This window comes from Cupressus sempervirens, chromosome 7, assembly GCF_028749045.1.
Source record: "Cupressus sempervirens isolate cs-2001-9-10 chromosome 7, ASM2874904v1, whole genome shotgun sequence".
NCBI lineage: Eukaryota > Viridiplantae > Streptophyta > Pinopsida > Cupressales > Cupressaceae > Cupressus > Cupressus sempervirens.
In genome coordinates, this window is record NC_143124.1 from 228,017,710 (window position 1) to 228,033,896 (window position 16,187).

The following is a 16,187-nucleotide window of genomic DNA, read 5'->3' on the forward strand; positions in this document are numbered from 1 at the left end:
TTTAGTAACGAATTTATTATTTATTTTAATTTACAGTTTCTTTGAAATTTGAGCATATATGTAAATATATTGTTTTTTTTAAAGTTAATGATAGTTAATCAACTAATGTTGACTGATCAATGTTCAAAAGACTTTGACTCTCATTGAATTATCCATAATTTATGGAGATGGCTGATGTGGCATTGGTTTTGCAGGGGCGGTCCTTACAAACACCCAAAAAAAAACCAAAACATAAAACCCTTTCAAGTCCGCCATACATTCTTTACACTTGGCAAAACATGCAATTTATCATTAAATACCACGTACTGACCATGTCATTGGTTTGCGATCTCCTTTTTAACCCTGCCGCCAAAACAATATTCAGTGTTTTCTTTCAATTTTGCCTTTATTTATATTTATATGTGCCACGTTTCACATTTTCCAAACTTGCCTTTTGCCTTGCTTTGTTTTACGATTGCCACCTTTTAATATTTCTTTGTTTGCATTTTGCCAATGTGTCATCATGGTCAACAGTTTGCTCGTTCACATTTAGGTAATTTACTCCGCTTTATTTTTACAAGTGAATTATTAGCGTTAAATGTACCCTGTAATTTATTGTTTCCCTTTTAACTGTGAAATTAATAGTGCCACAATCTTCTCTGTGTCATTTTTCCCTCGGGTTCTTTTCGTATCAATTTCCTCTGCTTGAGTTGTTTTCCTTCCAATTTCCTCAGAATTTCTCTCCCTTTTAATGTCCTCCGACATGTAGATTCTACCCTGCTTCGGTACCTTTCCTTTCAATTTCCTCTGTTTTCCCCCCTTTTAATCTCCTTTGTTTTTCTTTACATGTTAATCTGATGACCTGTCTATGAAATAAGCAAAACGTCCTGCTAAATGTGTATGCAAATTCCACAAGCATCAGGTGAACGAATATCATTGTTGCTTTTTTCAAATATCCTATTTCTGCACAAAAATCTAGCAACTGCTTTGGTGTTGCTTGTGCCTACCTGAGAGGCAATAAACACGAACTTCTTTTTTCTTACAGTAGGCCTGATGGGTGTTGTGGGGCTGGGTTTGGATTTATTTGCAGGAACTTCTGCGTAGAAGAATTTCTTCTCCTTTCGGAATACCAGGTAAGCTTCTTTCCTTTGTAAATACGTTTGGTTTTCTGTGATGGGTGACGGTTGCCTGCAAGGCATCATTTCCTAGGGGCTTGTTGCTGCTGCTTTTTTCCCCTTGTGTTTTATCCAAAATGACTTTTTCGGAATCTTTTCTACCCAGTTGATATCTCAGCCCTAGAAACCCAACTTAGCTGTCCTGGAAATCGTTGCTTTCCATCTTCATTATGTGAGGATCTTTTATAACTTTCACGAAATGATTCAGAGTTTGTACTTCATTTTTAGCCCTAACAAGGCATGCTATTATTCAGGTTCTTTGACAAATTGAACACTTACCTAGTAAAAAGCTTACAAGTCCGCTGACCGTTTATGTAAGGATATAGGCAGCATTGGCTAAAAAAACAGTGTTTGAAAGATGACTTCTTCTCTCAAGAGAACTGAGTGCCCTGGCATTGGACTTGAAAGGACCCCTTTTTAACCCAACTCCAATAGAGTATACAGCCGCAGATATCAAGGCCTTAAGCATCTGGATAAATGATAGGGACAGATAAATGTAGACCAAATTTGATAACGAAAGACTCATTTAATACAGAGTCGCAATGGGCACAATGGAGGACAAGTAGACCTCCTTGGACATCCCAATTGGCTCGACAAGTTTTATGACCCCGACCTACAGAATAGCCAGAGCAAAACATAACGACATGTGGATAATAGTCAGACTAAAAGGGAACGGTTCTATAAGAGGATTATAGAGCATATAGTTTCATAAGAGAATTAGATTGCACATAGTTTCAGAAGAGAATTTTAGGGCACACAGTCTTACTAGAGAATTATAGACTACATAGTTTGTTATTGCGCTTGATTTACCATGAAGGTAGCAATAAATACGACAAACATAATTGGACTCAATGCCATATGTGTCCAAGGGAAGATACAATATAGTTCACTAATAGAAATAGACTACAAGGGTTAATGAGCGTATTTTGTACCTGGTAAGACTATTGATTACTTCTTACTATTCGCCTTTTCCCATAAGTTTTTCATCTGTAATTTCCTGTCGCTGTATTTTAAGAGCTCTAAATATATTTTTGGGTGGAATAACTTTCCATCAGCTCATATATTCACTTTATAAAATTCTAATTAACGTTTCTTATCTTTTTTCCCCCTAAATGTTTTTAGCCTGTTCACTTTTTCGACAAAAATAGTTGTTTTCCATCTACCATTGATGGTCAGCAAGTGTTTTGCACATTGAGTTTATTATTTACAAATACAGGCATATGTGGTTCTTGTTTCTTGTGCGCTTTATTAGTGCTTATTTTACCTGTTCAAGAAATGTATTTAATAAAATGCTACTTCTGTATTAGCGTATGTAGTCACGATGCATCAATCTGCAAATCTTAGTTCATACCAAATTGTTTACCCTGAATGTTTTGGAGTCTTTTATCAATCAAGAGCTACTTGGAAGAAAGTAAATCTATTTGACATCTCTTTAGACTTCATCAATAATTTAAAAATCGTAACTATCTAACCTGTGGCAGACCATATATCTAACTGTAGAATGACGGGCTCTCCTGAAATCCATATGTAGGTAGTACTTCTTACTTCTATAGTGCATGAATCCATTTCGTAAATGCCCGTAATAACGTAATGTAGTCGTTGCTTAATTCAATGAATTAGTAAGTAATAGCTTCACATAATTATATAGCTATAGGAGTTGTTTAATTGCTTCTTAGGATGGTAGGAAGACATTCACTGCAACATATGTGTTGAATTATTTGGCTACCATCAATAAACCAATTATGAAGCTGTATTTTGCAAATCTCTGCTACTGTTGTCACGTGCATGTACTTGCTTTTTTAGCTGAAAGTGTGGTCAACGAACTTAGTGCTTAGCAATAAGTAAACTATGGTGAAGAACTAGGTTCTAAATGGGGTGGGTACAGTTATTTTAGAACAGCTATTTCTGTGCATACACATGCACACATGCACCAATTGGATATGCCCAAGCGAAGTTCCATGTAGTTGTCACAGAATTTTGGATTCAAGGAATATCAATTACATGTAATGCTATTTAGTATACTTTTATAGAGTTTTGGAATTTTGAAGTTTGTAAATATTGTATGTTAAAAACTCCCTAATACAAAATAGTTCACAGATGCTTTTTCTGAAAACTTGAAATTTAGGTTAATCAGTTTTATATGTACACCCACTCTAATAATAATTAGATTCAAGTTTCTGGAAATATCAAGTTCGTGTCTTCAAGCTAATCAAACTTGGGCAGCCATATGAGTTCACAAGATCTTGTAGCAATTGCTTTTTTTAACAGTTTTACTTTTCAATGTTGATTTTAAATTTGAAATTGTCTCAATAGTTCAATTTTTGTTGCATGGATATATGAAACTCTCGATTTATTTTCCTTCTATATATTCAGTCTATGCACTTCAAGATTTTATAATAGCATATCTTGTAAGTAAGTGTATAACATCTGAAGAATATCGATATTGAAAGCTTTGTCATGAAATCATGCCCATTTATGAACTATTGGTATTGTTTTTCTTTGACTATCTTGAAATTATTCTTCTAGTTGACTATCTTTTCTTTGGGTATCTAAATGAAGTTACTCTTCTATCTAGGTTTTTTTAGTTTTACTTATTTCAGCTATGCTTATTGTTTTCTAGATGAGAGCTATGTATTCTAGCAATTTGGGTTGAATTATTTATGTTTCTTAATTAAACATTTCTTACATAGAGAAAATATTGTGTCCCAATTAAATTAGATAAAGATTCTATTTTAACATTTTAGATTATACTCAGTGAGCTATGATCAAGATTTATTCAATCAAAGAAATAACAGTGTGATTCAAAACTTGGTATAATTGCTTTTAGACAATTCAATTCAGAAACAGCTCTCTTTATGTTATATATGATTTGAACTTTATTGTGGATTACCAAATTCTTTTAGATTTGTTTTTCTATCAAGCCATGCTGTGTTGGTGTGAGTGCATTCAATTTTTTTTTTGGAAAAAAAGGGGTAAAAATTTATTAAGACAGAAAGGAATACAACAAGGAGAGCTCAACAAGGAGCTCGATCCTGAGCAACAAGATCATCAAATTCTTGCACCATCTCAAAGGACAGTTGCCTCCTATCCCTAATATTCCAACCTGGATCATGACTAGAAGCCCATTTGGCTAAACAATCAGCAGTTCTGTTCCATTCATGAGGAATATACATGAACCTAATGAACTGAAAAGAGGTAGAGAAGAAAATAATCTTCTTAACAACAGTGGCCAGCTGCCAACTAACATCCTCAAGCTCTTGCAAAGAAAGCATGTTCACCACCACCTGTGAATCAGACTCACAGATAATCTTACTCCATCCCCGCAAGCAACACTATTCCACAGCATATAAAGTAGCCTGAGCTTCCATGAGATTGTTAGTATAATCACCCTTATGAATTGAGAAGAAAAATTTAACATCCCCAGAACTACAACGAGCCACTCTGCCAATACCAGCAGGGCCAAGATTCCCACGGGAAGAACCATCAGTGTTAATTTTCAGAACTCCACAGGGAGGTGGAGTCCAGTGCCCATCCCGATTAACCTGACCCTTCCTCTAATGGTGAAGCTGCCTGGACATAGAAGGAAACCTATGAGCTGCAGCCCCATCCTGAAGATGAAAATTGAGGCGATTATAGATAGCAAGATCAACCGGATCCATACCCCCATCAAGCTCACTCTTCACAAGAATAGTTTCCTGAAGAGAATGTGATATTTTCCACCAAAGATGCAAAACACCAAGTTGAACATTTTGGAATATGCGACGATTCTTCTCCAACCAGATATGCCAAAGCATGAAAGATGGGCCAGCAATCCAAGCAGCATGGAGAGAAGAAGACTTGGAGGGAGCACTACCCAAGCGGGCCCAGAACTCAGGCAAAGAGGAAGCATGCCGACAAGAGCAACCCCAAGCGCTCCACCAAAGGTGCCATATCTGAGTAGAATAAGAGCAATGGAAGAACAGATGGGAGACAGACTCCTCTCCATTACCACACAAAACACAATAAGAGGGGCCCTGAAATCCACGTTTACAAAGATTATCCCAGGTAAGACAACGGTTGTGAGCCACTAGCCACATGAAAAAATTACACTTGGACCAAAAAACTTTATTCCAAACTTGCTTCCACCAAGGGACCTTAGCATCCCCAAATAATTGTCTAGTTATCTCCTGATACCCAACAGAGACATGATATTTACCAGACAAGGTACCGCCCCAAGCAAAAACATCTGGACCAAGCAAAGAACTCTCTCTAGAGGCTAGAATTTGAGAAAGCTCCTGATGATCCATGTCTGTACCTCCAGGAGGCCAATCAGAAGAATGTTTCCATCTGTAACCAACAATAGGTCCCAATTGATAAGGAGTCTTGTAATGAGCCACTTTATCCCATCTAGCGGCAAGAAAAGAGTCACAAAGAGGCTGAAGATGAGGGTATATGGATAAAATGGAAGGGAATCCATCTCAACCATCAGACCAAAACAAAGCCTGAGAACCTCCTTTACATATCCAGAACAGATCCCTCTTCACCAACATCGCACCTGTCTTCAAAGTATGCCAAACCATTGAGCCACGACCTTCAAGAGGAAGTGCAGAAATAGAGCAAGGATCAGCACCATGAAAATATTTATGAGTGATAATACGAGCCCAAAGTTGATGTTGTCCAGAGCACCATCACCAATAAAGTTTAGCAGCCAAAGCTTGACTACTCAATAGAGTAGATCGAAGACCAAGACCACCCTCCTTTTTAGGCCTACAAACAGTTGCCCAATTAACCAAGCTCCATTTAGTACTACGCAAATTACCACTCCAAAGGAATTGTCAAGAAAGAGCATCAAACTCTTTGAGAAAGTAAATAGGTGCAGCCTGAACCATGCTTCTATAAGTAGGAAGAGCTTGGATAACAGCTTGAAGAAGAGTAACCCGGGCAGCAGTAGAAAGCCATCTATGAGTCCAATGATTTACCTTATCTTGAAGCTTGGTAATCAAATTTTGCTAGAAGAGATGTGGCTACCTGGAAACAACAATAGGAATGCCAAGATAAGTCAAAGGAAGTGACCCAGTCTAAAACCGTAGGATACCAACAATCCTGTGCTGAATAGAATCAGGAGTGTTAAAAAAGTAAATGGAAGATTTGTGCTCATTAACTTTCTGGCCTGAAGCTACCAAATAAACGTCCAAAGAATGTCGAAAGGCTTCAGCTTCCTTGATCCTAGCAAGACTGGAAAGAGCAGAATCATCAACAAATTGAAGATGGAAAAGAGAAGGTAAGCCATTACCCCACCGCCAGCCTTGAATAGAATTTTGGGACACTTGATGCTTAATGAATCTTCCCAAGCTTTCAGCCATGATGATGAATAGATATGGGGAGAGAAGGTCACCATGGCGGAGGCCTCTAGAAGCACCAAATAGTTGAGAAGGTTGACCATTAATAAGAACAAAAAAAGAGGCAGAAGTAACACAACTCATTGTCCAACTCACCCAGTCAGAGCTAAATCCAAAAGAAAGAAGAATACTCCTTAGAAAGCTCCATTTAACTCTATCGTAGGCCTTAGCCATATCCATCTTAACAAACATGGCTCTCTCCTTTGAAGTAGCCATAGAGTGAATAGCCTTAGTAGCAATAACCACCCCATCCAAAATTTGTCTGCCAGCAACAAAACCACCTTGTTCTTCTGAGATAATAATGGGAAGCTACCTTTTCATTCTCTCAGCAATCAACTTAGTAATAACTTTGTAAACCACATTACATAAGGCAATTGGTCTAAAAAACTCCAATTGATTAGCACCCTCTCTCTTAGGAATAAGAGTCAAGAATGTAGAGTTCAAAGCTCGAAGCATCTACTTGCTAGCATAGGATTCCTTAACCACTTCAAACAAATCATGATTAATGATGTCCCAAAATTCTTGAAAGAATTCAACGAGAAAGCCATCAAGACTAGGAGCCTTCCCCTTAGGCATGCCAAAGACCACCTCCTCCAGCTCTTCCAAAGAGATTGGATGCATGAGATAATCATTCATTTCTCGAGTGATAAGGGAATGAATACAGGACAAAATAATATTTTCTTCATTATCAGCAGGAGGAGAGTCCTTAGAGAAGAGGGTAGAGAAGTACCAAATAGCCTCCTGGAACAAAGCTGGCAAGGAATTCAGTTGGATACCTTGAGAATTAACCAAAGAAGAGATAGTGCTCTGATTCCGACGAGATTACACTATTTTATGGAAAAAGGCAATGTTTCGATCACCTTCCTGGAGCCAATCAACTCTAGCCTTTTGCTTCCAAAAACTTTCCTCTCGAAGTTCCCATTCTTCTAGAGCTCTAGAAGCAAGGGATTCAGCCTTGCCAAGATCCTCTGAGAAACCTCGATCTCTAATCTCCCTTGTGATGACATCAAGATCTTCTTGAGCAAGCCTCTTCATAAAGTGAAGGTTCCCAAAGCATTGCCTATTCCATATCTTGAGCTGCCTTTTAACATATTGAAGCCTTTTAGAAAATGAGAACATTGCAGTACCATATGCAGGAGCACCATCTTTCCACCAACAAAAAACAAAATCATGAAGAGAGGAGTCACGAAGCCACATCAACTGGAACTTAAAAGGAGGATGCTTCGAAACATAAGCCCCTATAGTAGAAAATTTGATTGGCCAATGATCTGAACCCCTCCAATCAAGGATTTCTTAAGAGATAGTAAGGGTGCCACTAACCCAGAAGCAAGAAACAAGAAATCTATCCAGACATTCTGAGATAGCAGCAACACCAGTCCTGCGATTATTCCAGGTATAGAGACCATTAGAAGGCTTAACATCAGAGAGATGCAAAAGAGATATGTGTTGCCGAAGAAGAGCAGAAGAAGGCTCCAATCTAGCCAAACCACCATGCTTCTCCTCCAGACTTAAAACTGAATTGAAATCCCCTGCTAACACCCAACGGATGATAAGGATGACAATTTCTAACATATTGAATATGTTCCCAAAGTGCCTCCTTTTCGGCAAGATCAACAGGTGCATACACATTAGTAACCATGATTACCTCTCCTGAGTCTATAGCAGAAGCTACCATAGAGAGAGCTGAGCGAGAAGACATCCAGCCAAGGGGAGAAATTTTTTGAGGATCCCAAAATATAGCTAAACCACCAGCACTGCCTGTTTCCCCAACACACTAGCATTGGCCATGAGACCAAATACTAGAGGCATGTTGGACCATAGACTCCACAGAGAGCTTAGTCTCTTGGATACAAAAAACATCAGGACTATGATCAACCACCAAGTTATGAATAGCCTTTTTTGTCTAGGGATGCTATTCAACCCCCTTACATTCCATGAGAGAATAATCATCATTGGGTAGAATTGGAAAAATGAGAATCCAAAGGTTTCACTGAACCAGACTCAATCAATATATCTCTTGTGAGTTTAATCTTCTCTTGGTTTTTTTTGCGCCCACTCCTTAGAGGGGGAGTAAAAGAAACTCGCTTAAAGGGTCAAGGCATCAACCCTAAGGGGAGAGGAGATCCCTTGCCCTTACCTGATGGTAGCACATCCTTAACCAAGTCAGCCAAAATAACATCATTATCCTCCAACACTGCAGGAGTCACCAGAGCTACAGGGACCTCACAGTTTTGATATACTACAACTTGGGATGCCCCACAAGCATCATTAGGAACAGATCTCTCATCTGGGCAAACTGGATCAGAAGAGATAGGAGGAGGAATACCCTCCTCTAGAACCATACTATCCAGCACCTCAAAGCGGTTAAAACCTGAATCAGATAATCTTTCTTTCAAATGCCTCTTTTGACCACATCCCTTAGCTCGAGGGAAAACAGGGGTAAATCCATCCTTATCCTGCATTTGAGCCTTACCCTTAGCTGTAGCATCTTGTGGATTTATCCCCTTGGTAGTATTAGCCATCTGAGATTGTCCTTTCCCTATAGTATCTGCCAAACCACCAGCATTGCCAGTTGTAGAACCATCCACTCCTTTGAAACTCGAGTTACGGGGGCACTGACGTTGTAAATGACCATACTCAGGACAAATCTGGCAAAGGAAAGGGAGGGATTCATAATCTAACTACTGCACCCAAGAAGAATCCCCCAGACAAATTTCCAAAGAATTTGGTAATGGGTTATTCAAATTAATTTCAACACAAATTCTAGCATAAGAAATAACCTTTTTATTGAGGAATTGATGTGCGATCGCAGCCGGCTTCCCCGACAAAGCAGCAATTTGTCGAAGGATGTCTTCACGCCAAAATTCCATGGGAAGACGAGGCAAGCGAACCCAAACTGGCATTGTTGAAGGGAGATCCTCAGCAGAATTAAAACTTGAATGCCAAGGTTTGACAAATAACCCCACATGGTTGTAGAAATAAGGGCCTCCTTCAAAAACACAATCACGATCAGACATGCAAGAGAATACAACAAAAAAATAACTATTCCCTGCCAACATAATCTCCATATCACCTTCCACCTGCCATGAGCGGCGGATCCATGCCTCAAGAGCGGATAGGGAAATCCGAATTCCAAGAAATTTGCATATCAAAGCATGCTTGGTCCAATAATCAATGTCCTCCATTACAGTCGTTGGAGGAATAACCAGAACAGGGCGATCATGGCTACGCGAAAAACAACAATTAACTTTTTTCATCCTTGGAGCTCCCCCCTGAATAAAATGATTCAGATCGCATTGAATGCATAGTTGGAGAAGAACCATCTGTTCTCACCAACACAGAAGAAATCTCAGGCCTTGCCATGCAAACAAAAAAACTCCAATCCAAAATTGACTGCAGAAGATTTCCAAAAACACCCACGCAAATTATGTCTAGTAGCTAGCAATCCAAACAGAACAGAAAAAATAGTAAAGATCAAAGAACAAGAACAGGCTAGGGGAAGAACCCTAGCCCAGCCGGCAGCCAACGCTTCTTCACATTCTCCAGTCTTAGAGTCATTCAATTTTTATTTGTTTGTATTTATTTTTTCCAAATCTAAGAATTTTATTAGTATAAACATTTATTTTACTTATATTATTTAGAGTTCTATCCTCTATAATAATCATCAAAAACAAGTTTACATATTTCTTAAATGCACATTCTAAGTCATAATGAAATCTATCACAATTTTTTTTTTGCATTTAAGGAATTTTGTGCTTCCGCCTATCTGGTTGTGCAGTGAACATTTTTGGGATTTTTTTGCATTTCAGTCTGTACTTTAAAAAATGAATGTAAATTAGTAGTGAAAGGTCAATTTATATCCGTTGTTGGATTATACAGAATTTCAAGGGGCACTTGGAAAATTGATGGTAGACTCTTCCCGGTTGATATGAAATGCTTTTCTTATTCACTGTCACTTTGTTTTTACTCTGTCTATGTCTTCAGGTGCTTTAGCTAGACGCTTTGCAAATTCATATTGCATGACTAGTAGTTTTTGGAAATTAGGCTTTTTGCTTCTCTGCTCCCTTTGCAGTCCGCATATCCGCTGAAACGATATACAAGGAGCACGTGAAAGCAATTAGTACAGATCAAGAAAACCAGGTATGCTTCTAACGACATATTTCCTTTCATTAAATTGTTCTTCTTTGCTTCAAAACATAATGGCATACTTGTATCAAAATACCAATACTTATGGTGTCTTTCAAGTTCCCTTACAACATTTTAAATTAGAAAATATCACTGCATGTGATAAATTTTTCCAAGAATAATATTTCTGTAGTCTTGGATTCATTTTAAAGTAGTGAAAGCCTTTCCTATTTTCAGATGGGAAACAATTTTCAGAAATAATTGGCAGTCCATACTATATGCCACTTGTCGTTTTCTACCCTTAGATATGGACTCCTTTGGAAGGCAGTTACCTCAGTTCACCTCAATAGAGGATAGATACTGATTTTCTTGTAAAATTCGTGGACAGATATGTTATGTTCGTAATTGTTCAAAAAGTTTAAAGAAAGTTTAGTTTGGGAATTAAGAATTAATTTAAAATGTCAAAACCTCCTCTTTTCTCGTACTAAAACATTCTCTTCTCATACTAAAACCCCTGTCTCTCCATTTATTCAAACCATTTTCTCACTACGTACTACCTCTCTCTATGTATAACCTTTAGTAAGAAGTTCGAGTTCGGTTTTCATCTTTGCTCAAAACACATATGTTTGGTTTGATGATTGGGATGGATTCCCTTCCATTTTATCCATGTACTCTCATCTTCAGTCTCTTTGTGACTCTTTTCATGCCACTAGATGGGATAAAGTGGCTCATTACAAGACTCCTTATCAATTGGGACCTGTTGTTGGTTACAAATGGAAGCATTCTTCTGATTGGCCTCCTGGAGGCACAGACGTGGATCGTCAAGAGCTTTCTTAGATTCTGGCCTCTAGAGAGTGTTCCTCCTTGCTAGGTCCAAATGTTTTGGCTTGGGGAGGTACCTTGTCTGGTAAATATCATGTCTCTGTTGGGTATCAAGAGATAACTAGATAATTATTTGGGGATGCTGAGGTCCGTTGGTGGAAGCAAGTTTGGAAGAAAGTTTCTTGGTCCAAGTGCAATTTTTTCATGTGGCTAGTGGCTTACAACCGCTGTCTTACATGGGATAATCTTTGTAAACATGGATTTCAGGGCCCTTCTTATTCTATTCAGCTATGGCACCTTTGGTGGAGTGCTTGGGGTTGCTCTTGTAGGCATGCTTCCTCTTTGCTTGAGTTCTGGGCCCACTTGGGCATTGCTCCTTCCAAGTCTTCTCCTCTCCATGCTGCTTGGATTGCTGGCCCATCATTCATGCTTTGGCATATCTGGTTGGAGAGGAATCGTTGAATATTCCAAGATGTCCGGCTTGGTGTTTTGCATCTTTGGTGGAAGATCTCACATTCTCTTCAGGAAACTATTCAAGTGAAGTGTGAGCTAGATGGGGGTATGGATCCGGTTGATCTTGCTATATGCAATCGCCTCAATTTTCATCTTCAGGATGGGGTTGTAGCTCAAAGGTTTCCTTCTGTGTCCAAACAGCTTCAGCATCAGAGGAATGGTCGGATAAATTGGGATGGGCATTGGACTCTTCCTCCTTGTGGAGTTCTAAAAATTAACACCAATGGTTCTTCTCGAGGGAATCCAAGCCCTGCTGGTATTGGGGGAGTGGCTTGTTGTAGTTCTGGTGATGTTAAATTCTTTTTCTCCGTTCATAAGGGTGATTACACTAACAATCTCATGGAAGCTCAGGCTATTTTATATGCTGTGGAACAGTGTTGCTTGCGGGGATGAAGTAAGATTATCTGTGAGTCTGATTCCCAAGTGGTGGTGAACTTGCTTTCCTCGCAGGACCTTGAGGATGTTAGTTGGTAGCTAGCCACTATTGTTAATCAGATTATTCTCTTCTCTACCTCTTTTCAGTTCATTAGGTTCACTTAAATTTCTCGTGAATGGAACAGAGCTGCTGATTGTTTAGCCAAATAAGCGTCTAGTCATGACCCGAATTGGAATATTATGGATAGGGGGCAACTTTCTTTTGAGATGGTGCAAGAATTTGATGATCTTGTTGCTCAGGATCGAGCTCCTTGTTGAGCTCTCCTTGTTGTATTCCTTTCTGTCTTATTAAATTTTTACCCCTCTTTTCCAAATGTTAGAGATGGTTGTTAATTATCAATTGTTTTCTCATGCGAATATCAGTTCGTTCTCTGAACTGTGAAAAGTTCACTAATTGATGGTCCTGAAATTGCGGAGTTCAGCACTTGAAATGTATGGCAGAAGAGTATTGGTAGGGTGTCAAACTGTTTGATGAAGTACTTTCAGTGATTCCAATATGTCTGATTGGTGAGATTTGAGGACACACTTAATTGAAACATGGTATTATTGCAAGACATGTAAAGTGCAGACTAAATCCTTGTATAAATAAACCGCCTTGTCCTCAATATCTTAGTCAAATTGCATGATAGATTTTATTCTCCCCCGCTGGCAGCATGGAATGAAAATGTGGCTCTCCTACATGGTCATGGCATTGTTTAGATGGAACCAATAACGAATGGAAAGGAAGATACCAAACATCATGTGTGCATCCGAAGGTAGGAGATTGAAGATAAAAATTGTGGTAATTGAAATCAAGCTCGAGTTAGAGGAACACAAACTATGATCTCAAAAGGTGCCAACTGTTTGACAGAATACCTTCAGAAAATCATATGTGGCTCAGCTGTCCCAAGCAAGATAAGGAACGTCAACTGTTTGACGAAATGTTTGAATGGAGTCTTAAGTGCTCGGCAGGTGAATGACCAGATCCATGCCACTATGCATTGACATGTTTGACTTCCTTCTGTTGCTGCACATGCCCAACCCGAGTCATGTTAAGTTCCCATGAAATGGACAATTCTTATTGATGAAGATGGGCGAGTGTGTGAAAAATACGAGAAGCTTGTGATCTATATGATAAATTTTCTCAAAGACCAAGCAAGCGGAAATCACTTACATGGCATGAAAATTGTTTGATGGAATGTGGTCACTTTTGTTAAAGCTCAAAGCTCAATGTGCATTGAGAAGACTTGTTTTGGCACCATCTGTTCGATCAAATTTACCAAAGAAATTTATTATGAAAAAAATCTTAAAAGAGGTGTATGTTGTGTCCCAAGCTGCTGACCTCTGACTAAACCACTTACCTCTACTATAGAATGTGGTATTGGCAGCGAATATCTCTAGTATAAAGCATGTGCAACATGTGGTTGAGATTGTGTGATGGGTGTTCTCGGCTTATGAAGCATTTGACCTATTGCCACTAACATTGGGAGATGATGTTTCATTTTGTACGTGGTCGGAGGCTCCTCGCGAAAGAAAGTTGTTGAGATCCAACATATATGACTTTGCTTAGTACTCCCTCAAGAAAATGAAAAGAAGAACCCATTGTGGCACAGATTAGAAATTTCAAATATGGTCTCATGATTTAATTTTCCCTTTTATAACCTAGGCTATGATGAAGATACTACTTTTTGTAGTGAACATATAGGCTCGAAAAGAATTATGCTACTATCAGATGTGAGTGTGATATACTATCAAGCCACGAGTCTCAAAATTACACAAAATTTCACAAAGGAATAGGTTGCACCTGTTAGCAATAAATGATTGTCGAAGATGTGTTAAGCATATCTATTGAGTGGAGGAAATGGAAATCGGTCTCCAATAAATGAAATTCTAAAAAATAAAGTCAGGATTACCTTACATTGAAAAGTGACATGTGTCACTTATTGTAATCAAAGTTAGGATTTTGAGTTTTGACTTCACAAAAGGTTGGAATTGGTTGTGAAATGCATTCCCAATGTCCAATTCTAACTTTTTGAGTGGTTATGAACCCAAAAAGTTGGTTATGCTAGAATAGCTATAAATTCCTAAATCTCATTGTAATAAGGGACTTTTTGGAATTTGGAATAAGGGAATACTTATGTTTTCGATGATAAGGCAATTTTTGGAAAGTATGTATAGAGGTTATCTTTGTAATGAAAGTTTCTTCTTAAGGAAGGCTTGAAAGTTGTTTGGTGCATTCGTTTTCATAGCTTTCTTAATTTCTTTCTAAATTTGAATACATCTTTATTTTAAAATCCAAATTATATCTTACGGGAGTTGCCCCTCTAAACGAAGAGGAAGGCAGAATATCAAGGGCCTATCTAACTATTGGAGAAATTGATTTGCCACATATTTCGTTGGGCTAAATCACATATTTTCTAAGTGACAAATATGTTTACCAACAAGAGAAAAATTTCTCCATCTTATATTGATAACCTCTGGGAGTAGTACATTCCACAAGTACAGATTTCTCTCCAGCTTCTCTTATATTTTATATTTGGAAAAATAGAACGAAGTCCATTTTCTACTTAGATAACAATTTTAATCACAAACTTTAAATAAAATTGTCTGCCACAAAACTAAGATTATTTTGATGCCTTCCATTATTGGATTTCCAGATAACAAAATCATAGAACTATATCATCCCTTGTGCATACAACTTGTTCTCACTTCCACTTTGCTTCAACTCCTCCAGTTCATGACAGTTGCAACAAGTGCAATGCTCTCCACAGATACACATTCCTTTGCAGCTTCTTATATATTTTAATTCTAGAAAATACTAGACATACCATAGCAATCGGAGTTCAAACTAATTTTTCTTCCTTATAGGCCTCCAAACAAGACCCAAGTTAGGACAACAATAAATCAACAAAACAATTCCAAGTGAAATTTCCAACTCTTTTATGGTCACTACTACATCTGTGTCAAAACATTTGACAAAAAAAGTTAGTTATTTGAAGTGGGACATGCATTTTACCTGTGTAGTATGTCAAATATGTAATAAATTATCTGTTTATACTTTGTTTTTTGTTTCTTGCACGAACTAAGCAGAATGTTACCCAAGCCATTCTAAAAGGTAAAATTGACTACAAAACAAATTCATGGCCAAAATTTCCTCACCATTCTTGATGTAGCCCCAAACCCCTTTCAAAGTAATACTCAGAAAATAATATCAAAACACAGATTTTCAAAACACCAGATTCTTCATTCAACTTCTCCATCTCTTTTCTATCTTACAATGAAATAAAACCCCTAATTATTACAAATCTGAAAATTACCATATTTGGCAGATTTTCAGAAAAAAATAGAATTTTTCATTTTTGGTAATTTCCAAAATCCATCCTATGAATCCCGATGTTTCCCAAGAAAATCCCCCAACTAAGGCAAGATGAATTGACAACTAATCTACGAAATCAAGAGTATGATTTCGGATTTATTAAAAAAAAAACTTTCTTAAAAACTAGAAAAAATACAAAAATTAAATTTCGGAGGTCGAGACGAAATTTTAGGCTTCCAAAAAAATGTCAAAATGGCCACCTATCCAGCTAAGCTTGATTGGCAATCCAAATAACTCCTCATGTGACTGCCTATAAAATTTCAGCCAAAGCCCATATCCGAGTCAAAAGTTATGACTCCTGGAAGTTGATACATCATTCTCCCCTTCTTGAAAGAAACACAACTCCTGCAAGTGATTGTATGTGATTTGCTGCAATTTTATTGGATCCAACTGCATTACTGCCCA

At 38.0% G+C, this 16,187-nt stretch overlaps 1 long non-coding RNA gene across 2 annotated transcripts; it reads left to right on the plus strand.

Annotated features, from left to right (window-relative positions):
* The first annotated feature begins 620 nt into the window (after window positions 1–620).
* LOC149546327 (uncharacterized) lies at window positions 621–10,666 on the plus strand. Of its 2 annotated transcripts, none has more exons than XR_016354344.1 (3): window positions 621–901; window positions 1,025–1,112; window positions 10,517–10,666. It is a non-coding gene; the product is annotated as an uncharacterized LOC149546327 (long non-coding RNA). The 2 variants fall into 2 exon arrangements; XR_016354345.1 differs by having other exon boundaries at window positions 1,070–1,112.
* The last annotated feature ends 5,521 nt before the right edge of the window (window positions 10,667–16,187 follow it).